Below are 26,874 nucleotides of genomic sequence, written 5' to 3'. Positions count from 1 at the left end.
CACCAACATGCTTTGCCTGGCAGCATTTCCCTACAGTAGCCAGTTGCATGTAACAGAAGCCAAATTAAAACTACTGTAAGCAAAAAGGGGATGTTTTGGCTCAAATGATCATGAGAGGGGGCACAGTTGTGCGTCAGGGACAATAGGAGTTGGGGGGGGGAGTCTTGAATGCCACAAGGACTCTCTCCCCATCCCATCTTTATTTGGTTGTTGGCTTCATTCTTTCAGGCTGGCTTTGTCCCCATACTGGGAAATGTGCTGACACTCCTTTCCTCACATAGCTCAGCTTGCCCACAAGAGAGGGACTGAGGCTCATTTTCTCTGCCCTGATGTCCCAGGGAACCGGTATGACTGGCCTAGTGTGAGTCAGAAGCCCAGCTCTAGGCCAACCCCGTGGGGCTAGGGTGGTGGGACCCTGACTGGCCCAAACTGAATCAGGGCTTCTTCCCGAGCTGGTCAGCTGCGGCCAGGCACACAGAAGCTGAGGAAGATAGCAGCTCCTGTGGTTGGTAGAGTTGAAACACCTTCCTGAAGGCAGTTATGACTCCAGAGTAAGGGGAATAGGGTTCTTGAGTTAAAATAATATATGTCTGCTCAATACTTCTTGAAGCCCCCAAGCTCCAGAGTATATTGAGAAGTAGTGGGACTATTTACTTATGAGAGTAGTTTTTTTTTTTAATGTTCATTTATATTTGAGAGATACAGAGCATGAGTGGGGGAGGGGCAGAGAGCGAGGAAGACACAGAATCCGAAGCAGGCTCCAGGCTCCAAGTTGTCAGCACAGAGCCTGATGTGGGACTCGAACTTCCGAACTGAACTGCAAGATCATGACCTGAGCTGAAGTCGGATGCTTAACCCACTGAGCCACCTGGGCAACCCCGTTATGAGAGTAGTTTTAAGGGAAGGCACAGAGATTTCCTGCATAGCCCCTGCCCCCACACACGTGCAGTGCCCTCACCATCAGCATCCCCCTACGGTGGTACATTTGTCACAACTGATGAACCTACGGGCACACCATGATTGCCTGAAGTCCACAGTTGACATTAGGGTTCACTCCTGGTATTGTCCATTCTATGGTTTTGGACAAATGTATAATGACATGACAGAAGTGTTTTTAATTTTGACTTGCCGGCAGTGCCCATATGACTTTTTAAATCACAATTCTTCTGAAGCCAGGGTCTGAGGTTTCCTAAAGGACTTTGCAAGTGGCCCCATGGGACTCCTGGGGGCTTTAACTGGAACCTGTTGCCAAGGGCCTGTGCACTGCATTTGGAAATGGAGGCTTGAAAACCCACTTCCCGTTGCCAGGAATTCTTTTCTCCCTTTCCAGGAAGGACAATTCACATTTTTTTCAGGAGCACATCTGGTATGTGGCTTCATGCCATGGTTCAGAGACAACGGTGACTCTCTCAGTGGGATGGGAGGCCAGATGGACTTTGTAGCACATTCAGTCTAGATGAGGTTTAGCTGGGGAGGGATGGGAATGCCTGTTTGTTTATTGTGAATGAGTGTGCCAAATCTTACATATCCAAATGAGAGGAAACACCTCCAGAATGCTCCCCTGGGGAGGGCCCCACCTCTGGCCCTTCCTGGACTGTTGTTTAGTTAGAGCAGCTGATAAACCAGAAGGCTGGAGGCAGAGCCCTGCTAAGTAAAGGGTATACTGGATGGAAGGTCTGGTGCAGCTACAGGGGCTGGGAGGGTGTCCAGGAGATCAGCGATTCTCAAATGCACAGCAGAATCATCTCGGAAGTTGATAGAAATCTCAATGCCCAGGCTGAACCCCATACCAGTAACATTAGAATCTCTACGAGTGGCGTCGGTAGCTTTGAAGACTCTAGGTGATTCCAGCGTACAAATTTGAAACTCAGTGATCATTCTAGACCAGGGTCTGTAGCCTTTTTTGGTAAAGGACCAGACAGTGAATATTTTTGGCTTTGCAGGCCATGTGGTCTCTATTGCAACCACTCAACTCTGATGCTGCAAAAGCAGCCACAGACAGTGTGTAAATCAATGAGTGAGGTGGTGTTCTAATAAAACTTTATTTACAAACAACAGGCAGTGACCTGGATTTGGCCCGTGGATCCTAGTTTGCTAAACTCTGCTCTAGACCCTGTCATGTACTTTGGGCTGTGAGCATCACCTGGCATCTCGTTGCAATGGCGACTCCTGGGCCCCGTTTCAGACCTAGTGGACCTGTATCTACATTTTAATAAGATTCTTCAAGTAAGTCATATGCACATTGAACCACAGACCAGTGGTTCTCCAGCTGTGGTCCCTGGATCAGTGCCGTCAGGATCCCCTGGGAACTTCTTAGAAATTAGAAATGCAAACCCTGAGGCCCCACCCCAGACCTCTTGAATCAGAAACACTGGAGACAGTTCTGACGTACCTTAAAAGTTGAGAGCTGCTGCTATAGACAAGTGGTTCTCAAACATCAGCTCATCTATGGGGTGCCCGGGTGGCTCAGTCACTTTAAGCATCCAGTTCTTGATTTCAGCTCAGGTCATGATCCTAGGGTCATGGGATTGAGCTCCACGTTGGGCTCCACGCTGATCCGGAAGCCTGCTTGGGATTCTCTCTCTCCGTCTCTCCCCAAAATAAATAAATTTTTAAAAAGCAGCTCATCTTAGGAGACTTAAAGAATCCTCAAGCTCAGAATCTCTGGGATGGAGAGCCAGGCATCAGTATTAAAAAAAAAAAAAAAATTCACCAAGTGATTCCAAGGTGTACATGAATTTGAGAACCAGTGCTACGGGCAGAATGGGGACATTGAGAATGTGGCCATCGGCTTGGGTGGCACTTTAGTGCAGCAGGTAGTGGTGGGAAGGCCCACCCTGGGAAGCAGATGTCTGGTAGACACCATTGATTGATCAGCCAAAAGGTTGCTCTACCTTGTTTCCTTGCCCGGTGAAACTATGTGCTTCATTAATGCTGGGCCCTTTCTTAGCCCCGGGGAGGAGATCATGATTGGCCTGACCAGTGAACAGTTCAGTTATGGGTGTATGGTGCAATCTTGGCTCAGGGGACAGAGAGGGAATCTGTTGTATCTTGTTCTGGAAAACTAAAAAAAAAAAAAAAAAAAAAAGATGCATGGTAGGAAACTCCTTTTTCTCTGAAAGTGTTGTGTGATGCCCGGAAGTCTGCAGGCTTCATGGGCCTTTAAGGCGTGTTAAAGATAGCAGAATAGGAAGGAGACAGGCACCTGGGTCCTTGAAGGTGGTACTGAACCGATGAATTTACTACTCCTAGACTTTGGGTTACTTGTTACATGAGATAATAAATTCCTTATCGTCTAAGCCACGTCAGTCAGGGCTTTTATTACCTGTAGCCTGGAGCATCTAACAAATTTAGGGGAGTGATCACTGATTCACGGTATCAGGATCCTGGATGTTTGTCTGCAGGTTTGACACAGCCATCTATGGGAGGGGCGTGGAAGTGGAACTTTTACTGAACACCTACCTTGGGCCAATGGCTTCTAGTTCTGTGATCTGCGAAATACTCAGAAAAATCCCGCACTGCTTTCATTCATTGCTTTCATTTCACAGGCAGGACTTGGAGAGTTTGCAGTTTACTTCAAGTCTGATACCAGATTCAGGATTCAAACCCATGTCTTTCTAATTGCAAAGTCTATCTGGGATGTATAGACATACAGGATCATACTTTCTCGTCTGACAAGACTGCAAGATTTTAGACTGAGGTTTCTAATCCCAAAGAGCCTGGGGCTGGTAGGCAGGGGTCCCCTCAAAACATTTAGTCACAGGGAACGATGCTAATAACAAGGGATACAGTTGTCGTAAGTGGAGTGTAGGTAGGAATCTCTCTCAGAGGCAAGGCAAACCCTAATTACAGAAGTGAAACAGATGGGAATAGTCAGGCTAGGAGCATGGGGGACCAAAAACTGTATCCTAAAAGAAGGCTGAAGCTTCTATCACTCCTGTTGAGTCTCCTGGGCATCTTGTGAAAATACAGATTTGGATTCAGTCAGTCTAGGGTGGGGCCCAGGATTCTGCATTTCTAACAAGCTCCCAGCTGATGGTGATGCTGACGCTGTGGGTCTGGGGACCCCACTCTGAGCGTTGAGAGCTGAAATCCATCCTGCTGAGCGAGGCTCAGTCCTCACTCTGTGTCTGACCCTTAGCAGGGACAGGGGTGCTAAGTGGCATTGGTTGTGGGGAGAGGAGGGCTCTAGGGGTTGAGCTCCAGGTGGGACCTGATTATAGGGCTTCAAGGTGAATCTAGTGCCACTGTCAAAATAGTTTCTGGGATTTCATCAGGGAATCACCTTTAATCCAGTTCTGCCAACTTCACAAGGGGAGCGATGATGTGAGGAGGAAATTCAGAGAAGAGATCTTTGGGGAAGTTCTTAGAAGTAGCATTTGTCTTGGGGACGATGTGATGTGGCGAAACATTGGGAGTCATTCTTTTATTCGCCCACCCATCCATCCATGGGTGCATCCATTTATGCAAAAGCTAATGTGCCAGAATTGTTCTAGGTCTCCTTCTAGTTCTGGCCTTTGACAAACCACTCTACTTCTCTGATTCTTAATTTTCTCATCCATAAAATAGGATAAGCATAATGGTCACCTCACAGGCTTGTTGTAAGGATTAGATGAGACAATCTAAGGAGAAACTGCTTCTTAAGTCATGAAAAGGCACCATGGATGTGGGGGAAAGCTTATGTGTGTGTGGTTTTTTTTTTTTGTTCACCAGGTACTCCTAGACGCAGCACTGGTGTGAGAAGCTCTCTAAACTTCTGCCTTGTGCCTGGGACAGGAAAATCTATTACCAGGTAACAGGCTACCTCCCTGCCCCCACCCCCTACCCCTCCCCAGCTGCCCAGGGTGCTCTGTCTTTGTCCGGTCGATCCTTTGGCCCTTGTGCAGGGCTGAGATAATGAGTCAGGCCAGAAACAGTCACTCAGGCTGGCTGGCTTGATTAATGCTGGGAAGTGAAGGAAGTGCAGAGATACAGCTGGGAGCCAGAAGAGTCCATCTGGAAGGTGCGAGAAGATGGAAGAGAGACGAGGCAGCCGGACTGAGATGGGGGAAGAGTTAGGGGAGTCTGGAGGAGGCGAGAAGAGACTCTTGGCGGTTCATGGGACACCCTGAGGGCGTCGGGTTGGAGGAGCGTGAGAGGTTGCTGTGTGTTACAAACATAAGTTCCTTCTTCGGAGGTTTTGGGAGGGACTTCGTGGAGGATTTACGTTGCCTTTCGAAAGAAAAAAAATCACAGTGGGGAGACTACTTGGAAAATACACTGCTGGGTCGCATGCAATACTGTGTCTAGGCGGGACCCGGGCAGCTGGGTTTTACAGGGGTTACGTTTATAGTGGGAATGAAAGTAATGATATGGCAAAGAATAAGGTACATATGGGGGGCGGGGAGAGGGAGGGAGCGATGTCAGGCTCTCCCCAGGAAAGGGGTCCTGTACATGAGGCTCCCTCCTGGGGGACATGCCGTGACTTGGGTGTCCAGCACCCGTACTTGGTGACATTAGCGCCCTCTCGGTTATCCTCCTTCGCGAGGGCCTTGTGAGGGGCAAGGAGAATGAGAGGCAGCAACGCACCGGGAACACAGAGGGGGAGACAGCACTTACCTCGCCGGCTCCCGGTGGTCCTCCCCTGCCTGCTTCCCTTCTTCTTACTGTGCGGGTTCAGCTTCCGGGCCTCTCCCCAGCGTAGGGGGCGGCGCTGAACGCTGATTGGTGTAACAGAACATCTCCTCCGTGCTGCTGGCCAATGGCGGGTTGCCGCATAGGCACGTGATGCAAATTGCCCAATGAGGCTGCTGGGAGCTTCTGGGAAAAATTTTCCTCGTCCTTAAAAGGGATTGGAGGGGGGCGACGGAGACTTGCACCTGCCTGCCTTTGGATAGAGTCGCGTGTTGAAGCGATGCTTTGAGCCGGGGCAGCTGTGTTGCAAGCATGATGGGAAAGCCGGGAGAACCACCCAGAAACTGTCTGGCTCCCTCATGTCATGGAGCTGCCAATTTATCCAACCCGGGAACAATTTGCTTCTGCACTTTTTGTGATGTAAAATCAGAGAAGTCTCACAATTCTGTAGGCTGCTTTCAGTTAGGCATCCATTACTGCGCTCATTGACCATTCATTCATTCATTGGTTTATTTGACGACTGTGTGTTGACGTTCCACTGTGTAATGGGACCCTTCAAGATACTGAGGATAAGGCAGTGATATTCCTGCCCCCATGGAACTTCCTTTCATGATGTGGGAGGCAGAGAGTGGACAAATCAATAAGTAAAACAGAGTTTCGTAGGGGGATGAAGGCTGTGGGGAAAAGGTAGGGAAGGGGGGGCCCTCCCATCTGTAGACGGAGTAAAGAAGAATCTAGAGGATGAGAATGGGCTGAAGACCCTGGGCTGCTAATGGGGACTGATGCAAATGGGGATAAGGGGATAATGAGAGTAGCACTGTGGTCGTGAGTTGGTGTGTGCTGGGCCAGGGGAGAGGGAGGTAGGGTCTTGCCAGGAGCCCCCCTTGTTCAAAGCCACTCTTTATTTGCCAGTGGGGATATGTACACAGAAGCAGGGGTGTTGACACGGGCCATGCAGATCTCCTGAGCTTCCTCTTGACTCCTGAAGGCATCCCAGGTGCCAGCTGCATCCTCACAAGAAGTTCTCCTGTCTCCTCTACCTCAGAACTAAGTGTGGCCTGGCCGTGGACCTGCTGTGGGATTTAAGGAGAGGCTCTCAGGGCCCTCATATCTGGCAGGAGAATCTGAACACTGCACAGCTCTAAATGGTGGCCCCAAAAAGTCAGGCTTCCACAATTCTTCAGACCAGTGTGCTGGGGTTTTATCTTCTGGGAAGCCATGGCTATCACCCGGTTTGCCTTCTGCCGTAGGAACTGAGAGTCACAGAGGGGGACTGTGGGGCTCAAAGCCTCCCCGCACCCCATCACTGCCCAAACTGAGCCCCAGAACAGTCCACTAGGTAGACGTTGACCTGTGCTGTTAGCCTCTAGCTCTTCCGACACCCCTGCCTTCCACAGGAACCCCCCAAAGGAGCAAAAGCCACTCAGGATGCCCCTCCCAGGCTACTACTTTGAAGGCAAATTCCAGAGTTAGCAGGAAAGGCCAGCTAGGGTCCACAGGGATGGGTTTTCTAGAACCTTCCATACTGGCAGGACTTATATAGGACAGCTCCAAAGGTGAGAAGCCTCCCAGAGGCTTTTGTCCGAGCACGCTCCTGCACAGAATGGCATCGTGGCAAGAGTGTGGCCCAGAGTGAGTGTTCTGATTCGACCTCTGGCGGTGACTAGCTGGTCTGGTCACTTTAGGCCAAGCATGTAACGTCTCAGAGACTCGCTTTTTTTTTTTTTTTTTTTAAGAGGAGGACAATGTGTACCCCATAGGTTTGTCATGGGAACAAGGATAGCAAGATAACAGATGGGTAGAACCCCAACACCTCCACTGGGTGAACCAGTGCTGGGTGAACCCCAACACCTCCACTTCATAGCTGTGTGATGTTGGGCAAGGGCATGCCTTGGAGCCTCAGTTTACTTGTCTATTGAATGGGCTTTTATTTTTTTTTAATTTTTTTTTTCAACGTTTATTTATTTTTGGGACAGAGAGAGACAGAGCATGAACGGGGGAGGGGCAGAGAGAGAGGGAGACACAGAATCGGAAACAGGCTCCAGGCTCCGAGCCATCAGCCCAGAGCCTGACGCGGGGCTTGAACTCACGGACCGCGAGATCGTGACCTGGCTGAAGTCGGACGCTTAACCGACTGCGCCACCCAGGCGCCCCGAATGGGCTTTTAATAACACCTACAATATGACCTTTTTAGGATTTGAAAAGATAACGGAGGTGAAGCTCTTAGTGTCTGGTGCATAGTAAAGTTTCACTCAATGTTTGGCATTATTGTTACTGGTCTTACTATTGGTTTAGGTTATATGACTTTTGATTGGAAGATTATTTCCCGGACACACCTAACCCTGGGGGATTAGCAGTAGGAACATGGAAAGGAACCAGAAGTCTTGACCCTCCAGTCCCTCTGATTTCCTCATGGCCATAATTCTTTTCCTCTTAGACCAGGCTCTAGGGCCTCCAGCGCTTGGGGTGTAATTTCAGAGTGGAGCAAGGAACTGGGGACTATAGCCTGTTGCCCCTTCCTGTGGCAGCACCTGCTATTCCTGTAGAAGGTCATAAACTGACTCAGTGTCAGAGCTATAGGTCACCTGGTTCAATGCTTCTCATTTCATAGGTGAGGAAACCGAGGTCATAGACCCAGGAGTTAGAAGAGCCTGATGACCTGATTCCCAGGTCAGTGCTCATTGCATGACCCTGCACTGTTAGCTGGTTTATCCAGCACCTCCTCCCAACACTTTTCTCCCGTGAGGACTCATCTGGAGTACAGCTAGGTGTGCCGATGTGATCCCGTTTTAGCCAATGAGATGTAAATGGAAGTTTGCTGGCGGTGGGGTTGAGGTTTTTTTTTTTTTTTTTAATTTTATTTTTTTAATTTACGTCCAAATTAGTTAGCATCTAGTGCAACAATGATTTCAGGAGCAGATTCCTTAGTGCCCCTTGCCCATTTAGCCCATCCCCCCTCCCACAACCCCTCCAGTAACCCTCTGTTTGTCCTTCATATTTAAGAGTCTCTTCTGTTTTGTCCCCCTCCCTGTTTTTATATTATTTTTGCTTCCCTTCCCTTGTGTTCACCTGTTCTGTGTCTTAAAGCCCTCATATGAGTGAAGTCATATGATGTTTATCTTTCTCTGACTGACTAATTTCACTCAGCACAATACCCTCTAGTTCCAACCACGTAGTTGCAAATGGCAAGATTTCAGTCTTTTTGATTGCCGAGTAATACTCCAGTGTATATATATACCGCATCTTCTTTATCCATTCATCCTTTGATGGACTTTTGGGCTCTTTCCATACTTTGGCTATTGTTGATAGTGCTGCTATAAACATGGGGGTGCATGTGTCCCTTCGAAACAGCATACCTGTATCCCTTGGTTAAACATCTAATAGTGCAATTGCTGGGTCGTAGGGTAGTTCTATTTTTGATTTTTTGAGGCACCTCCATACTGTTTTCCAGAGTGACTGCACCAGTTTGCATTCCCACCAACAATGCAAAAGAGACCCTCTTTCTCCACATCCTTGCCAACATCTGTTGTTGCCTGAGTTGTTAATGTTAGCCATTCTAGGGGTGCCTGGGTGGCTCAGTCGGTTGAGCCTCTGACTCCGGCTCAGGTCATGATCTCACTGTCTGTGAGTTTGAGCCCCGCGTCGGGCTCTGTGCCGACAGCTCGGAGCTTGGAGCCTGTTTCGGATTCTGTGTCTCCCTCCCTCTCTGACCCTCCCCCGTTCATACTCTGTCTCTCTCTGTCTCAAAAAAATAAATAAACGTTAAAAAAAGTTTAGGGGTGCCTGGGTGGCTTGGTCGGTTGGGCGTCCAACTTCGGCTCAGGTCATGATCTCACGGTCCGTGAGTTTGAGCCCCGCGTCGAGCTCTGTGCTGACAGCTAAGAGCCTGGAGCCTGTTTCAGATTCTGTGTCTCCCTCTCTCTCTGCCCCTCCCCTGTTCATGCTCTGTCTCTCTCTGTCTCAAAAATAAATAAACATTTAAAAAATTTTTTTTAAAATGTTAGCCATTCTGACAGGTGTGAGGTGGTATCTCATTGAGGTTTTGATTTGTATTTTCCTGATGATGAGTGACGTTGACCATTTTTTCATGTGTCAGTTGGCCATCTGGATGTCTTCTTTGGAGAAGTGTCTATTCATGTCTTTTGCCCATTTCTTCACTGGATTATTTGTTTTTTGGGTGTTGAGTTTAATAAGTTCTCTATAGATTTTGGATACTAACCCTTTATCTGATATGTTGTTTGCAACTATCTTCTCCCATTCTGTTGGTTGCCTTTAGTTTTGCTGATTGTTTCCTTTGTTGTGCAGAAGTTTTTATTTTGATGAGGTCCCAATAATTCATTTTTGCTTTTGTTTCCCTTGCCTCCGGAGACGTGTTGAGTAAGAAGTTGCTGCGGCCAAGATCAAAGAGGTTTTTCCCTGCTTCCTCCTTGAGGATTTTGATGGCTTCCTGTCTTACGTTTAGGCCTTTCATCCATTTTGAGTTTCTTTTTGTGGATGGTGTAAGAAAGTGGTCCATGGGGCGCCTGGGTGGCCCAGTCGGTTAAGCGTCCGACTTCGGCTCAGGTCATGATCTCGTGGTCCGTGAGTTCGAGCCCTGCGTCAGGCTCTGTGCTGACAGCTGAGAGCCTGGAGCCTGTTTCAGATTCTGTGTCTCCCTCTCTCTGACCCTCCCTGTCTCTCTCTGTCTCAAAAATAAATAAACGTTAAAAAAAAAAAAAAAAAAGAAAGTGGTCCAGGTTCATTTTTCTGCATGTCGCTGTCCAGTTTTCCCAACACCACTTGCTGAAGAGACTGTCTTTATTCCATTGGATATTCTTTCCTGCTTTGTCAAGGATTAGTTGGCCACACGTTTGTGGGTCCATTTCTGGGTTCTCTATTCTATTCCATTGATCTGAGTGTCTGTTCTTGTGTCACTACCATACTGTCTTGATGATTACAGCTTTGTAGTATAGCTTGAAGTCTGGGATCGTGATGCCTCCTGTTTTGGTTTTCTTTTTCAAGATTGCTTTGGCTATTTGTGGTCTTTTCTGGTTCCATACAAAGTTTAGGATTATTTGTTCTAGCTCTGTGAAGAATGCTGGTGTTATTTTGATGGGGATTGCATTGAATATGTAGATTGCTTTGGGTAGTATCGACATTTTAGCAATATTTATTCTTCCTATCCAGGAACATGGAATCTTTTTCCATTTTTTTGTGTCTTCTTCAATTTCTTTCATAAACTTTCTATAGTTTGGGGTTGAGGTTTTTTTTTTTTTATTTTTTTTTTTATTTAAAAAAAAATTTTTTTTTTCAACGTTTATTTATTTTTGGGACAGAGAGAGACAGAGCATGAACGGGGGAGGGGCAGAGAGAGAGGGAGACACAGAATCAGAAACAGGCTCCAGGCTCTGAGCCATCAGCCCAGAGCCTGACGCGGGGCTCGAACTCATGGACCGCGAGATCGTGACCTGGCTGAAGTCGGACGCTTAACCGACTGCGCCACCCAGGCGCCCCGGGGTTGAGGTTTTGAGCAAACTTTTGCTCTTCTGGTAAAAGGGATAAGTAGTGTTGTCCTTACTCTCCTCTACTTTTCGTCCTGCATGGAATGCGGGCATGATGCCTGGAGCTGTTGCAGCCATTTTATAACTATGAGGGAAAGGACAAGAAAATCGCGTGGATACTGCCCTCACATTGCTGAGCCACTGAATCAATTCTGGCAGCCCCTTGTTTGTTTGTGTTATTCAGGTGTTCTATTACCAGTAGCAGAGCATCCCTAACTGATAGAGCTCCTTACCCTTGTTGAGCTGATCTCATAAGTGAGGGCACTGAGACCTTCAGACGGGGGGGGGGGGGCCTGTGGGCCAATCCTTTGATCTAGCCATTTTTAGAAGCAGCTTTCAGATGTCACTAACCTCAGGGGCCTCACTCCAGCCTGTGACTTAGGACTGAAAGCTCAGTTACTGGTTAGTAATACAGGCTGCAGCAAGATAATATTTGCAGGGGCTCCTTGCTGAACAGTGGTCTATGAATACATAGTGTTATTATTATTAACCCTCCTCTGGTCCCCTGGGCCTCCAGGAACCAATGAGAGTGAACTGTTTCACTTGTGTGAGAGACAGCAAGAGAAATGTAATTTTGATTTAATTCTTGGTCCCTCTGGAAGGTGCCTGTGCACTGCTCAGAGGTGAGCAGAGAGAGAGAGGGCACAGCGAGGACACTTCTCAAGCACAGGGAGAAGAGAAAAGGTAGCACAAAGGAGCATCGGCTGCCATTTAAAGGCCCATTTTCCATGTGACACTTTATAAATGAGTTCACATATAATCTTGAATGTAACCAGTAGTCTGCCTTCTGCCTCTCTCTCTGCACTCTCACCTCCTCACCTACCAGCCCTTGAAGGAAAAGATCTTGGGTAAGGCTGGCCCTTCCACTGGAGCGTCTGGAGTTTCAGGAAGCTAAAATTATGGCTTATGTGACCTTTTAGCTTAAATGAGGGTAAAACCATGCCCACCATGGATAGGAGACTGTAAGTTTGGCTTTTGTGCCCCAGAGTGGCTCCCGTCCCCCCGGATGCAATGAATAGGTAATTAATTGCATATTATGTGTGGGCACTGATTCAGTTTCATGTCTCTGGTCCACTCTCTGGGCACAGAGACTCGGCCTTGCTTGTCTCCACAAGGCACCATCTGTTTAACGTGAAGGATGCTGGTGCCACACATTGTCGGTTCCATCCCCGGCTCTGCCGCTTAGCTGTGTGATCATGGGCAAGTTAATTTACCCCTCTGTGCCTCCCTTTCTTATGCGTAAACCAGAGGTAATAATAATATCTACCTCTGGATGTTGTGAAGCTTAAGTGAAAGAATACACATAGAGCTCTTAGCTTTCGTTCTGGACGGGTTAGCTGGGTCACTCACTGTGCCTGGCACAGAGCCAGCGTGGTTAGCACTCAGGGGTCATTCCAGTGGAAATGGTGGTAGAAAGAGCAGCTAATAACGATCGAGCCCTTAACCTTACCTAGGCGCTTTGTTAAGCTGGTTGCATCCATTATCCCTTCTAATTCCTATGCCAACAAGGTACACTTGCTCTCTTGCTCACCATGGTTACTGGATTCTGCACCCTGCGGTGCAGAACCCCAGAAACAAGGTCCCTGCTCCACGTGAGTTACATTAGTTTACATTCTCATGGGAGACAGCCGGGAAGCTGACAAGAATGTAATCTACAGGAAATGTTATCAATCGACAGGAGAGGTGCTCTGCAGAGAAGCCACGTGGCCCGAGAAGCCGAGCATTATGGGAGGGGCTGTTTTAGACAGGGTGGTTGGGGGGTGTGACTCTCCATGCAGTCACCTGTGTGGAGACCCCAGTGATGAGAGGGAGGGAGCCTTGCTCCCCAGTGGTTTGGGAGGGTGTAGACAGATATCCTGCTCTCGCGGGACTTCTGTTTTGGGGAGGAGAGTCAGATATGACACCTGTGCCTACAAGCTAGGGTGCTAGAGTTGTCACGGGGAAATTGCAAGGTGCTCTGAGGACACCAAACAGGGGGGCCAGATTGGTCAGCTGTCTCTCCTCTGCAAGTGGCAGAAAACCTACCCAACTGGATTAATGAAATGGGGGACTTGCTGGCTCAGGTCAGTGACAAGTTGGGGTAGGCTCAATCCTGCAGGGCATGGCTCAATCCTGGTGTTCTACTGGTGGCTTCAGGATGACGTCTCTGCTGCATTTCTCAGCTCAGCCTCTGCGTGGGCTTCGTTCTCCAGCACTGGCACCCTCAGTCCCCACACTGATTGCCATGGTCAGCATGGTCAGAATTCTCTGCTTGGCCAGGCTGAGTCATACGCCTACCCCGCTCACCCTCTAAGAACCCACGGCAGGTTTCTAGGAAGAAACTCGGGCTGGTGGTGCAGGAGAAAATCTGCCAGGCAGATGGAACTAACCAGCCTCCACCTAGTCTGGGGGTACAGGGCAGGGTTCCTAGCGGAAGTGCCGTCCAAAAGAGTTCTGCAGCAGAAGAGGGTGGAGAGAAGCTACAGGGTAGGAAAGAGAATCACAGACTCCTGTGGTTGGAAGGGGTCTTAAAGTTAGGGGTCCATATGGGGAAGGGCTAAAGGGGAGAGGGGAATTAAGGAGGACACTTGTTAGGATGACCACTGGGTGTTACTGTGAGTGATGAATCACTGAATTCTGTTGCTGAAATCATTACACTATATGTTAACTAACTCGGATTTAAATTAAAGAAAAAGTTAGGGGTCCATATGATTTGTCCTTCACTCTGGGACACTTCTGGGAAGGCAAACTGCAATGTGGGGCTACCCTATGTAAAGTGATCCTTTTGGACCTCTCCCGATCCTTAGCTCCCCTCCACAACCCTGCTAAGTGCTCAGCTTGCCTTGGCTTACATGCCTTCAGGGCTGGGACTCTCACTACTTATTGCATCAGCCAGTTTTCTTTCGGTTCTGCTTTTCTTGTTTGTTTCTCTGCCCATTGCACCTAAATTGGTTCCTCTGTGGCTTGTATCCATCGGTCCAGGTCCTTGAGTCAAGACTTGGGAATGCCACAGATTTTCCTCCTCTTGTATGAGCAGCCAATCAAATGTTCGAAGATGAAGACCAGGATTATGTGTGCCCTGGGAAGTGTCTCTTCTTCACTCTAAACTTATAAAGGTTCTTTACCAATAAACCCTGGATGGTGACAGTTAGTGTTCTGGTGGATTCGTTGGCTCAGCCACATCCAACCTAGAGAATCAGAGGCCATGTTCCTGGTCGAGTCCTCTCTCCCTTTGCTTGCTCCAAACCCCACCCATTCTTCATAGTCTGGGCAAAAACTTGCTTCCCCCAGGAAGTGTTCTCTGACTTGCTTCATGTAAGCAGAGACCTTATCTCACACTGCTCCCTCCCCTTACCCTGCTGCAGTCACACTGACCTTGTCTCTGACCTTGGACACACTAAACTCATTCCATCCTCGAGGTCTTTGCACTTCTCTCTCCCTCTGCCTGAAATGCTCTTCCCCCAGAACTGTGCTTGGCCCCTCCTTCTTAACATACAAGGCACAGGCCTATGGCCTTCTCTGCCATCCTGTCTATGACCTAATCTACTCACCACCCTCCCCCCCTCCCCCAACTCCTCCTTACATGGCCCTAATTTGTTTGCTACATTGGAGTCATCACTCTCTGAGAGTTATCTGGTTAATTTATTTCGTTGCTGTGGCTCTCATCCCCACCAGAACGTAAACACTGGGAGGGCAGGGCCTGGTTTTCCTTGCTCACTTCCGATTCCTCATTGTCTAGCTCACTGCATCCCACCTAGCATTTGCTCAATAAATGTTGGCTGGAGGAGTGATTGATGAGGTCCCATCCTTGCACAGTCTGGATTGTATGATACCGGCTGTGTGTTTTGGGCTCCCTCCTCCTGCACTTCCCCTTCTCTCCAGCACGAGTAGCTGTTGAACACCGAATAATACACATGAGCATCGCATGTGGATGCAGATGATGCAGGCCCAAGTCCTGTCTTGGCCTCTGACTCTAAGAGCCGTGGGGAATTCGGTCACTCTCTGGGTTTCAGTGTCCTCATCTGTAACATGACAACACAAGTGCTCTGAAGCACAGAGAGAGTGTGAGGATTGCATGAGATCACGGGTGGGAAATCATTCTGCAGACTGGAAATGCTGTGGACAAATCTGCATTGTTGATCATTATGTGGCCCCATGAGGAATTACTGGCATTCAGCCATTTTGACGTGCAGAAATGGTGGTTTCATGTGGTTCAACCTAATATAATTTTCCTTCTGGCTGAAAAGTAATTCTTTCCCCATAACTCGGGCATTCTGGTTAAGTTCTTTGAGGGAAGCTCCGATAGTCTCCCCAAAGCTTAGTAGAGCTCTCTGCATTTAGTCGGTGCGTGCACCTGTGTGTTTAGACAATTGTACCCTCCCATAGAGCACTGAGGGGTTAATTCAAGAGGGAGTGCTTACCTCTGGTCAGAGGGCTCAAGGAAGTTTTCCCAGAGTGGGTCACAGTGAGCTCGGTCTTGAAGGCTGAGCAGGAGCTCAGCAGGAAGACAAGAGGGCCAGGGCGCCCCACATGGAAGAGTGGCCACTTGCAAAAGTGTGGAGGTGAGAAAGCATGGTGCATTCTGGGAACTCCAGGTCACCGTTTCTGGGCAGCCTAAAACCTTTCCAGATAAAATCAAGTGGTTAGTGTCCCTCCCTCCCCAGCACCCCAGTCCCACTCACTGTCCACTCCTTGTGTCTGCTATTTGTTAGCCCTGTGCTCCTTCCTCTGTTGTGGTTACTGCTACTTTTGGCCTTCGTCCGTGTTCTCTCTCCTGGGCGTGGGTGAGCAGCTGGAGACCGGGAGGCTATGTCATGCCCTCTGTAGTTGCCCCAGAGTATATTTACCCGTTGCACCATGCTTATGGTCGCCGGAGAAACAGTGGTTGATTGGAGCACTGTTCTTGTCCCTGGGAGATTTCCAATCTTAGATTAGGTTAGCTCACGTTAGGAAGGTCAGAGCCTTCTCCAGCTTGACCTCAGTCAGGCAAACGGGGAGGAAAGGGGACTTGCTTTCACTGAGTGTCCATGAGGGCCCAGGCAGTATACTGGGCAATTCATTCATTCATTCATTCATTCATTCATTCATTCATTCTTTAAGCAAATTTTGATTATACAATACAGTATTATCAACTGTAGTCACCACGTTATACATCACATCCTCAGACCTTATACATCATATACCTGAAAGTTTGTACCGTTTTACCAACCTCTCCCTTTCTCCCCCACTCTCTAGCCCCCGGCGACCACTTTTCTACTGTTTCTAGGAGTCTGGCTTTCTTTAAAGTTTCCATGTATGCGTGACATCGATCAGTATTTGTTTTTCCCTGTGGCTTATTTCACTTAGCATTATGCCCTCAAGGTTCGTCCGTGCTTTGGTGAACAACAGAATTTCCTCTTTTTTCACGGCTGACTCATATTCCATATCTATATATCACATCTTGTTTATCGTTTTCCATTGACACACTTAGGCTGTTTCCATGCTTTGGCTGCTGTGAATACTGCTGCAGGGGATGTGGGAGTGCAGCTGTCTCTTCGATACCTTGTTTTCATTTCTTTTGAATATGCACCCAGAAGAGGGACTGCTGGATCATAGGGCCATTCTATTTCCAATTTGTTTATTAAAAATTTTTTAATGTTTATTTATTTTAGAGAGAGAGAGAGAGAGACCGAGCACGAGAGGGGGAGGGGCAGAGAGAGATGGAGACACAGAATCCGAAGCAGGCTCTAGGCTCCGAGCTGTCAGTACAGAGCCCGATGCGGGGCTCGAACCCACAAACCACGAGATCATGAAGTCGGACGCTCAACCGACTGAGCCACCCAGGCGCCCCCTAGTTTCAATTTCTTGAGGAACTTGTGTACTGTTTTCCATAGTGGCTGTACCAATTTGCATTCCCACCACCAGCGTACAGGTGGTTCTTTTCCTCCACACCATTGACATTTATCTCTTGCCCTCTTTCTTTCTCTTTCTTTCTTTCTTTCTTTCTTTCTTTCTTTCTTTCTTTCCCCTCTCCTCCTCCTTCTCTTCCTCTTCCTCCTCCTTCTCCTCCTCCTCCTCCTCCTCCTCTCCTCCTTCTCCTTCTTCTCCCTCTCCCCCTCCCCCTTCTCCTCCCTCCCCCTCTCCTTCGCCCCTCCCTCTCTCTCTCCCTCTCCCTCTCCTTCTTTGATGAGAGCCATTCTAACAGGTGTGAGGTGATACTCATTTCATTCATTCTTGGAGCACCTAATATGTGCCAGGCACTGTTAGTCACGGGGCATATAATAGCAACCAAACAAAATACCTGCCCACATGGGGTTATACTCAAGTGAGGAAGAAGAGCGATGAATGATGAAAAAGATACATAATATGATACAATGTAATATAAGTATAATGTAATATGTAAGAATTTATTTAATGCTCATGACACCCTGTAATATGAGTATGATTTTTTTTTTTCATTTTAAAGATGAGGAAACCAGGGATGAGAGAAGTTAGTGACTTGCCTAAAACAGCGTGCCTACTGAGCGACAAGGCCGGTGTTTGAAATTGCTCTCTGACCCCACTATACGGCGCGGCCGCCTAGGCTTTGACTCAGAAAATGTGCATTTGCATCCCAGCCCCACTGGCCACTGTGCACTTGGGCACATTGTTTCACCTCTGTAAGCCTCCGTGTTCCCGCCTGTAAAATGGTTAACGGACACAGTCTCCAGGAGGGTTGCTGGGAGGATAGTGAGTGAAGAAGGCTGTTTGCAAAATTCTATAAATGTCTTCAGCTTCATCTTCTTTCATGATGTGCCTCAAATGGCTGGGACCATGAGAGATTTGCCCCCGTGCCAAGCCTCAGTGTCCTCGCATTGGCCCGTGGGCACACTTGCTTGGTCTGTCCCTGTTGCTCTGAGAGAAACCAGCTCCAGAGAGGATGGGCCCAGGTGCGGGTCTGGGTGCGTGTTAGAAGGGGGTATTTCCCCGAAGTTCTCTGCTAACAACCTGCACACGGACTAGCCGTTTGTCCCGCTGTAAATAAAGGTGGCCCCACTGGGTCTGTGGTTGGAAGGAAATATCAATAACACGACTAATTATGGAAATTGCATAATGCATCATTAGTTAGTAATTATGACTTTGTCAAGTGCCTGTTAATTTTTATGTAAGAATCACTCAGTGTGTGACATGGAAATATTAGCTTGTCATCTGGCTTTCCTTTCTGGTGGGGGAGAATGATCTTGAAAGTTTAGGTTAATGATGTGTCAGGGTGAAGAAAGAAGAGGAGAGGGAGGAGGGGGAGGAGGCGTAGGAAGAGGTGAAGGAGGCGGGGAGAAGGAGCAGGGGCGGGAGAAGAGGAGGAGGAGGAGGGAGAGAAGGAGGGGGAGCCGAGGAGTGTGTAGTGGGACAGATGTCACGCATGGAGAGAGGCAGGTGGGAGGACTTCAGAGCTGGCCCAAGAAGGTGAATCATGTCAAATGGGCCTCCTGCTTCTTATCCCAGAACCAAAGGGATGCATGGGGTGTTGACACATTTCCCTAATAAGACGGCATTATCATTTTACAGCCTCCCCGGAGATTCTTGGCATGTCTCATTTTGCTTGAATAAATTATTAATTTGGTCTAATTAGGCTCATCCAGCAGCTGGGAGGCAGGCTGAGCTAATTCGGGATTCCTGTGTGGGTCTGCAGGTCTGCGTGCCTTGGAGGGGGTTGGGGGCAAGAGGGAGGGGGCAGTGGAGGGGGGAGGTAAGGTTTATGCAATTTCACCCACTTGGGACTATTTCTTCTTGGGCACCTGCCAACCGAGTGGAGAGTGCTAAGTACCTCCATGTTTCTTCGGACACCTAGATCCTAATTCCAGCTGCAAAGCTCCTTCCATTAGGAGAGGACATGGTTCAAAACAGTGGATGGTGTCAGGTTGTCCCTCAGTCCAATGTTTGGGGTGCTTCACAATCAGGCGTGCCCCGCCCGCGTTTATTTCCTGGGGGTTTCCGACTCCCAAAGACGGCTTCAGTGGCACAGGCTTTAAAGCAAGAGGGCTCTGGGTTCAGAATGTGGCTTCACCCCACACAGGCTTTTGAACTTAGAAAGTTATGTCAGCCCTCTGCGGGCTCAGTCACAGTGAAATAATGACCGGCCCTTGGGTCGTCATTGTGAAGATGAATCAAGATGATAAATTCACGTAAATTTCCTGGTGGGTTGTCTGGTACATTGCAGGTGTTGGATAAACAGTGACCCTGAAGTTCAGGAGAGAAGCAGTGTGCAGAAGTGGTTACTATTTTATTTTTGTTACACACGGGGAAATTAACATCCACAGAAATGTTATGACTTACTTAGGACAGATGAGGCAAAGTCCCTATCCCTTGCTCGTCCTGTGCCACCCGGCCACCTCTCAAAGTTGACTTTGGCATTTAGCTAATTCTTTTCTTTTTCAACGAAAGTTAGTGTTCTCCTAGGCCGTGAAAAAAACCCAATGTGCTTAAGAGCACTGATTATATCTTAATGACATTCAAATCCCTCTGACATTTTCTCCCCATGTAATAAGGTTTCAAGGTTTAACTTGTTTTTGAGAGCCCAGTATCATCGTTGTGGGTTTTCCTGTCTTCCACAAGCTGTTTCCAGGAGGCAGCACCGAAATCCATTGAGCGCCCCCTGAGCCCCCAGAGATAGTGTATGAGCCCAGGCAGTGTGCTCCTGTGGGTTGTCACTGATGCCCCCTAGGTTTGTCCCTCGGGCTGGCCAGGTCAGGGGCTGCAGGCCGGGTGCTCCTGCAGGCTCAGAGCCGTTTCTCTCATCTCCGGGTCCTCCGCTCAGCGGGTGGCCCTTGGTAGCCTTTCTAAAGCTTCCTGATGGATGAATAGAAGACACTCAACAATAAAGCTGTCTTCCCTCAGTGCCCAGGAGGCGCCGTAGCACCTCGAGGCCATCAGTTTAAATTAATCCACACACATAATAAACACCACCCGCTGTTGCACCGCTGCTGTGCCCACGTGCCAGCCCACGCGCTCAGAGGATCAGGGACCGCCCGGCTCCCTTCTCTTACAAACGGGGGAACTGAGGACAGAAGAGGGAAGGAACCTGTGCAAGGTCGCCTACGTTGAACTTTTCCCTCTCCATGGCCCCTGTCATCAACTGGGCTCACATGTTGACTCTTTGATTTACATATAACTATATATTTATATGAATATAATAATATATACTCTATATAATTGTAAATAGTATATAATATACATACTTTATATCGTTATATATTATATATATTATTTGTATATATAAATTTAAAAAATTAATTCCAGTTAACATACAGTGTATATTAGTGTAATATTAGTGTCAGGTGTACAATGTGTAGTGATTCAACACTTCCATACATCACTCAGTGCCCATCACGGCAAGGGCTCTCCTTAGTCCCCATCATCTATTTCTCCCATCCCCCCACCTGCCTCTCTGCTAACCATCAGTGTGTTCTCTGTAGTTGGGAGTCTGTTTCTTGGCTTGTCTCTCTCTCTTTCTCTCTTTTTCCTTTCCTTTGCTCATTTGTTTTGTTTCTTAAATTCCACATATATATGAAATTGTATGGTATCTGTCTTACTCTGACTTATTTTGCTTAGCATTATACTCTCTAGCTCCATCCATGTCATTGCAGATGGCAAGATTCCATTCCTTTTTATGGCTGAATAATATTCCATTGCATATCTATATGTGTATATATATAATGGAATATCATTTATATCATATTAAATATTATTAAATATTATTATTTATATATTATATATGTTATATATTATATATCACATATATATTTATTATATAATCACATATACTATTTATTTATATATAATATAATATGTATTTATTACTATATACTTTATAATATTAAATAATAAATATTAAATATATTAAGTATTATATACACACACACACACACACACACACACACCCCAACTCTTCTTTATCCATTCATGTATCAATGGACATTTGGTCCATGTTGCTTCCATATCTTGGCTAATGTAAATAATGCTGCTATAAATATACGGGTGCATGTATCCCTTTGAATTAGCGTTTTTGTATTCTGGGGGGGGGTAAATACCCTCCTGGGCAATTATCGGATCTATTTTTAACTTATTGAGGAACCTCTATACTGTTTTCCACAATGGCTACACCAGTTTGCATTCCCACCAACAGTGCAAGAAGGTTCCCCTTTCCCCACATCCTCACCAACACTTGTTGTTTCTCTCTGTATATTTAATCCCCTCTCCACCACTTTATGCCAGGATTGCTAGGACCCCTCCCCACTGGTCTTCCTGTTTCTGGTCTGTTCCATCTCGGGTTATTCAACTTCACAAACATTAGTGACAGATTCTTCTGAAACAAGACGTCTTTGTCTGATTGTACTTCTTAAAAGAACCTACTGTAGCTGTTTAATGCCTTCTCCTCATCTAAGGAAAGAAAATCTGTACAAGCTTGCTCAAGCAATGTGTGCGTGTGCTTGGGGGCTTACAGAATTTGTCCAACTGTTTAAAAAAAATGGATACATGGTACGATATAAGCATTTGTTGCTGCTGTTGTTATTATTATTGTCTACTATTCCTACCGTTGCTATCGTTGTTAGTATTATTCAGTTGTAACAAACTGATGCATCAGGACCTCATGGGAACTGGAACTGAGACTCAGGAAATGTAGCTGACACAGCCTGTGCTTTAACCGGATTCTCAGAGTGACCCACAACCCCCCAACAGTCGAGAACCATTATCCCAGTTCTTATAAACTTTGTCCTTGAATTGAGCCAGACATCAGAGAGCTGTGTACCTGGACTTCACCGTCTTGGTCCTTGTAGAATTGCTTCCACGTTAGCCTTCATTGAAGGACACTGCAGGAAACTAGGGCAAAAAAAAAATTGGTCCTTGGATTTGCTGAGGGATATATCAGAAGTGGTGTCTGTTTGCTTGTGTACATTCCCCTTAATGGGATCTGAGTTCTCTGAGGTCTCTGCACCACGGAAAGCTGTCATTCTCCTGACTGGTTTGGATTTGATGCTTAGGACGTTAGAAATGTTAAAATAATGCCCATGGTTTCCTCTTTGCCTTTGCTGCTGGAAGTCTTGGGGTCAACGCTCCAGCATTCTAACAAGGCTTTCTGGAGGCATTTTTATGCTAATCCAACTTTATCATGTATTTCCACCCTATTTCCCTTTTGCTTTGACTTCATCACAACAAAATTGTGTTTTACTACATGCACTTCTATAAGTCACACTGAGTCCTTTTAGATCTTAGGTAGGATATCGGTGAACAAATATTCATCACCCACACAGTACGGTACCATATAAAAAAAATCTGGGTATGCGTGGACCCATGCAGTTCAAACCCGTGTTGTTGAAGGGTCAACTATGTGTTCACATTTTCACTTCATTCTTTATAACTCTTCACTTTTTTTTTTCTGCCTCCATTTCTATCTCGTGGGCCTTTTAGATACTTTTTCAAATTTATCTTCTGTTTTGGCAAGGGCCTCTTTAGCTGATTCTAATTCAATCTATTCACTGTGTTTTAAATTTTAATTATATTTTTATTTCTATAATTCTATTTAAAAATATGCCTGGTAATCCTGGTTTTCTTACTTTCCTGTCTTCTTGAAGCCCCTGTATCCTTCCTTGTCTCACACTGGTGTCTTGATGTCTTCCTGTAGCATTATGGGTAAAACCTTGGAATCACGTCATGAAAATCCTTTGACTTTGTTCTTTTTAAAGACTTTTCTGGCCATCTGAGGTCTTTTACTTGGCCATATATATCAGAATTGGCTTATTAAAAAAGACTACCGGGGTTTTAATTAATATTGCATTGAATTAGAAATAAATTTGAAGAGAATGGACACGGGATCTCCCTATTTACTTAGATCTTGAATTTTGAATAGAGAGGTCTTGCACAGCTTTGGTTAGATTCATTCTTTGGTGATTAATTTTTGATGCTATTTTTAGTTAGGTTGTTTTAAAACAATTATCTTTCAATGGTTCCTTTCTAGTACATGGAAATACATTTAATTTTTATGTACCAGTTTTGTGTCCTGTGAACCTGCTAAATTCATCTATTAGTTTTATTAGTGTTTTTGTAGATTCCTTGGAGTTTTCTCTGTAAACAGTCCTTTCATTTGTGAACATTGTGTGTTCCTTTCCATTCTGTGTGGTTTTTATTTCACTTTGTTACTTTATTGTTCTGGATAGGATGTGGTGGGAGCACATACTCTTGTCTAGTTCCTGATCTTAGGGAGAAAGCATTCAGTGTTTCATGCTAAGTAGGAAGTTAGCTGTAGGTTTTTCTTAGCTGCTTTTTATCAGATTGAGGGAGCTCTTTTCTATGTTTTGTTTTCTGCGAATTAAAAAGATCACGAATGGGAATTGAGTTTTGTCACATGCCTCTTTTGCATCTTTTGAGATGATCATGTGATTTTTACCCTTCATTCTTTCAGTGTGGTGACTTACTTTCTTGTGCATATTAAACCAATCTCAAATTCCCGGAATAAACACCCGTTGGTCATGATGTATTATCCTTCTACTATATTACAGATTCAATTTGCTAATATTTTATTAAGGAATTGTGCATCTGTGTTCAAGAGGAGTATTGGCCTATAATTTTCGTGTCATTATCTTTTTTGGTTTTTGCTATTGGATTTTTGCTGGCTTCATAAAATGAGTTGCAAAGTGTTTTCTCCTATTCTGTTCTCTGAACGAGTTTGTAATAGATCCTATGTTGTCTGCATCCATTCCAGACACCCCTTTCAGGAATGAAGGACTCATTTTTTTCTAGCTTCTGGGAATGGTGCCTGCTGATGACTCCTCCCCTCGAGTTGATCTTGGATCAGTGGCTCTGTCATTCCTAGTCTGCACCCAATGATGAGGTTGACATAGGACTATAAAGATCTGGACTGTTCCTCTGTTTGGGACAACTTTAAAGAGGCTGAAAGCTCTGTTGCAATTCTGTTTTTGTTCAACTTCTTCTGCTCAATCTTTTTCCATTTGCTTCATAGTAGGTGCTGTTCCCAAGAGCATCCACCCGATAAACCACTTCACTAAAACTCTCTATCTTAAAGTCCATTTCTCGGGGAACTTAACCTATAACAGAGTCTACATAAAGTTGGTTTTCTTTATTTCTTAAATGTCACAATTCATTAGTTAAACCATCTTGACCTGGAATTTTCCTTGTGGGGAGGTTTTTGATTAATAATTCAATTTCTTCAGTAGATATAGGACTATGCAGACTTTCTGTGTCTTCTTGTGTTGGTTTTGTGACTTGTGTTTCTCAAGGAATTTGTCCACTCTGTCCAACAGTAATACAGGCATATCAGCTTTTCCATGCTTGGTGTTTACATGCTATGATTGTTTTTGCACTTTTAGCTTTCATCTGTCAGTTTTCATAAAGTGTTTTTGTTACATATAGCATGTAGTTAGGTCTTTTAAAAATTTTTACTCTGGGGCGCCTGGGTGGCTCAGTCAGTTAAGCATCTGACTTCAGCTCAGGTCATGATCTCGCGGTTTGTGAGTTCGAGCCCCACGTCGGGCTCTTTGCTGACAGCTCAGAGCCTGGAGCCTGCTTCGGATTCTCTGTCTCCCTCTCTCTCTGCCCCTCCCCTGCTCACGCTCTGTATCTCTCTCAAAAATAAATACACATTAAAAAAATGAAAAAATTTCTACTCTGACAATCTCTGGTTTTGAGTTGGAATGCTTAGTCCATTTACATTTAATGGAAATATCGATCTTCTGTCTTGGTACATGTTTTCTATTTGTCCCATAGAGTCTTTACTCCTCTCCTCTTCCTTTCTTGACTTTTTTTTTTTTTGGGCGAACTGAGTAACTTTTAGTATTCAGTGTAATCTCTTTTATTAATTTTAGCTGTACCTGTGTGTGTATGTTTTAGTGATTGTTCTAGAGATTACAGCATGTATCTCTAACTTGTCCCTGTACCTTCAAATGATGTTATACCATTTCACAATGTAAGAACCTTCAAGCAATGTTTTTCCTTTTTCCATCTCCTTGCCTTTTGTACTCTTGCTGTTACATATTTTTCTTCCACATATTCTTTTTTTTTTACCCCTCCCCTCCTATATGTTTTCTAAGCCCCACCATAAACTGTTATTACTTTTGCTTTAAACAGTTTTTAAAAACACATAATATAGGGGTGCGTGGGTGGCTCAGTCGGTTGAGTGTCCGACTTCGGCTCAGGTCATGATCTCACAGTCTGTGGGTTTGAGCCCCGTGTCAGGCTCTGTGCTGACAGCTCAGAGCCTGGAGCCTGTTTCCAATCCTGTGTCTCCCTCTCTCTCTGCCCCTCCCCCAGTCTCACTTTGTCTCACTCTTTCTCTCAAAAATAAATAAATATTAAAAAAATTTTTTAAATAAAAAAACATAATATAGAAAACAAAGATATTTAATCTCTTATTTTATTTTTTTATGTTTACTTTTTGAGACAGAGAGAAAGCGCATGAGCGGTTGAGGGACAGAGAGAGGGGGGACAAAGGATCTGAAGCGGGCTCTGTGCTCTGACAGCAGAGAGCCTGATGTGGGGCCTTAACTCACAAACTGTGAGATCCTGACTTGAACTGAAGTTGGACACTTAACCAACTGGGCACCCAGGTACCCCTAATCTTTTTAAAAATCTTTTATTTTATTTTTGAGAGAGAGCTTGTGCTATATGAGTTGGGGAGGGGCAGAGAGAGAGAGACAGAGACAGAGACAGAGAGACAGAGGGGGAGAGAGAGAGAGAGAGAGAGAGAGAGAGAGAGAGAGAGAAGATCCAAAGTGGGCTCTGTGCTGACAGCAGAGAACCCAATGTGAGGCTCGAACTCATCTACTGTGAGATCAAGACCTAAGTCAAAGTCAGATGCTTAACTGACTGAGCCATCCAGGCGCCCCCAAACAAAGATATTTAAAATGACATATAAACAATCACCTTTATATATTTAACATTCTAAGCTCTCTGTTTCTTCCCACACATCCAGACTTCCATCTTATTTCATTCTCCTTCAGCTTGAAGAACTTGTTTTTTTTTAATGTTTATTTATTTATTTTGAGAGAGAGTGTGCATGAGCTGGGGAGGGGCAGAGATAGGGAGAGAGAGAGAATCTCAATCTGTGCTGTCAATGCAGAGCCCTACACAGGGCTTGATCTCGCAAACCGTGAGATCATGACCTGAGGCAAAATCAAGAGTTGGACTCTTAACCAACTGAGCCACCCAAGGGCTCCTTGAAGAATTTGTTTCAGCACTTCTTATAGTGAAAGTCTGCCAGGGACAAATTCTCTTAGTTTTTATGTCTATCTGAAAATGGTTTTCTTTCATTTTAATTTTTGGATATAGACATCTTGGTTGATAGATTTCTTTTCTTCCAGCACTTGAAAGATGGCTGCCTTCTGACCACCCTTGATTCCATGGAGGCATCAGCTGTGGTTCTTATTATTGTTTTTTTTTAAAAATTTTTTTTTCAACATTTATTTATTTTTGGGACAGAGAGAGACAGAGCATGAACGGGGGAGGGGCAGAGAGAGGGAGACACAGAATCGGAAACAGGCTCCAGGCTCTGAGCCATTAGCCCAGAGCCCGACGCGGGGCTCAAACTCCCGGACCGCGAGATCGTGACCTGGCTGAAGTCGGACGCTTAACCGACTGCGCCACCCAGGCGCCCCTGTGGTTCTTATTATTGTCCTTCCCATATATGATGTGGTATTTTTCTCTTGATACTTTTCAGATATTCTGTTTATCTTTCTAGCACCTTGACTATGATGTGCTTAGGTACGGGTATATT

At 45.9% G+C, this 26,874-nt stretch overlaps 1 long non-coding RNA gene across 1 annotated transcript in view; it reads left to right on the top strand.

The window, feature by feature from the left end:
* Positions 1-26,874, top strand: part of LOC124502697 (uncharacterized) — a 112,268-nt gene that overhangs the window by 30,170 nt on the left and 55,224 nt on the right. The window contains exon 2 of the long non-coding RNA XR_006959983.1: positions 4,714-4,792. This is a non-coding gene — a long non-coding RNA (uncharacterized LOC124502697). The remainder of the gene's footprint in view (positions 1-4,713; positions 4,793-26,874) is intronic.

This window comes from Lynx rufus, unplaced genomic scaffold, assembly GCF_022079265.1.
Source record: "Lynx rufus isolate CCGP_SWC_20201006 ecotype Redwood Valley unplaced genomic scaffold, mLynRuf1.p SCAF_7, whole genome shotgun sequence".
NCBI classification, from domain to species: Eukaryota; Metazoa; Chordata; class Mammalia; order Carnivora; family Felidae; genus Lynx; species Lynx rufus.
This window is presented reverse-complemented; position numbering and strand designations above follow the sequence as displayed.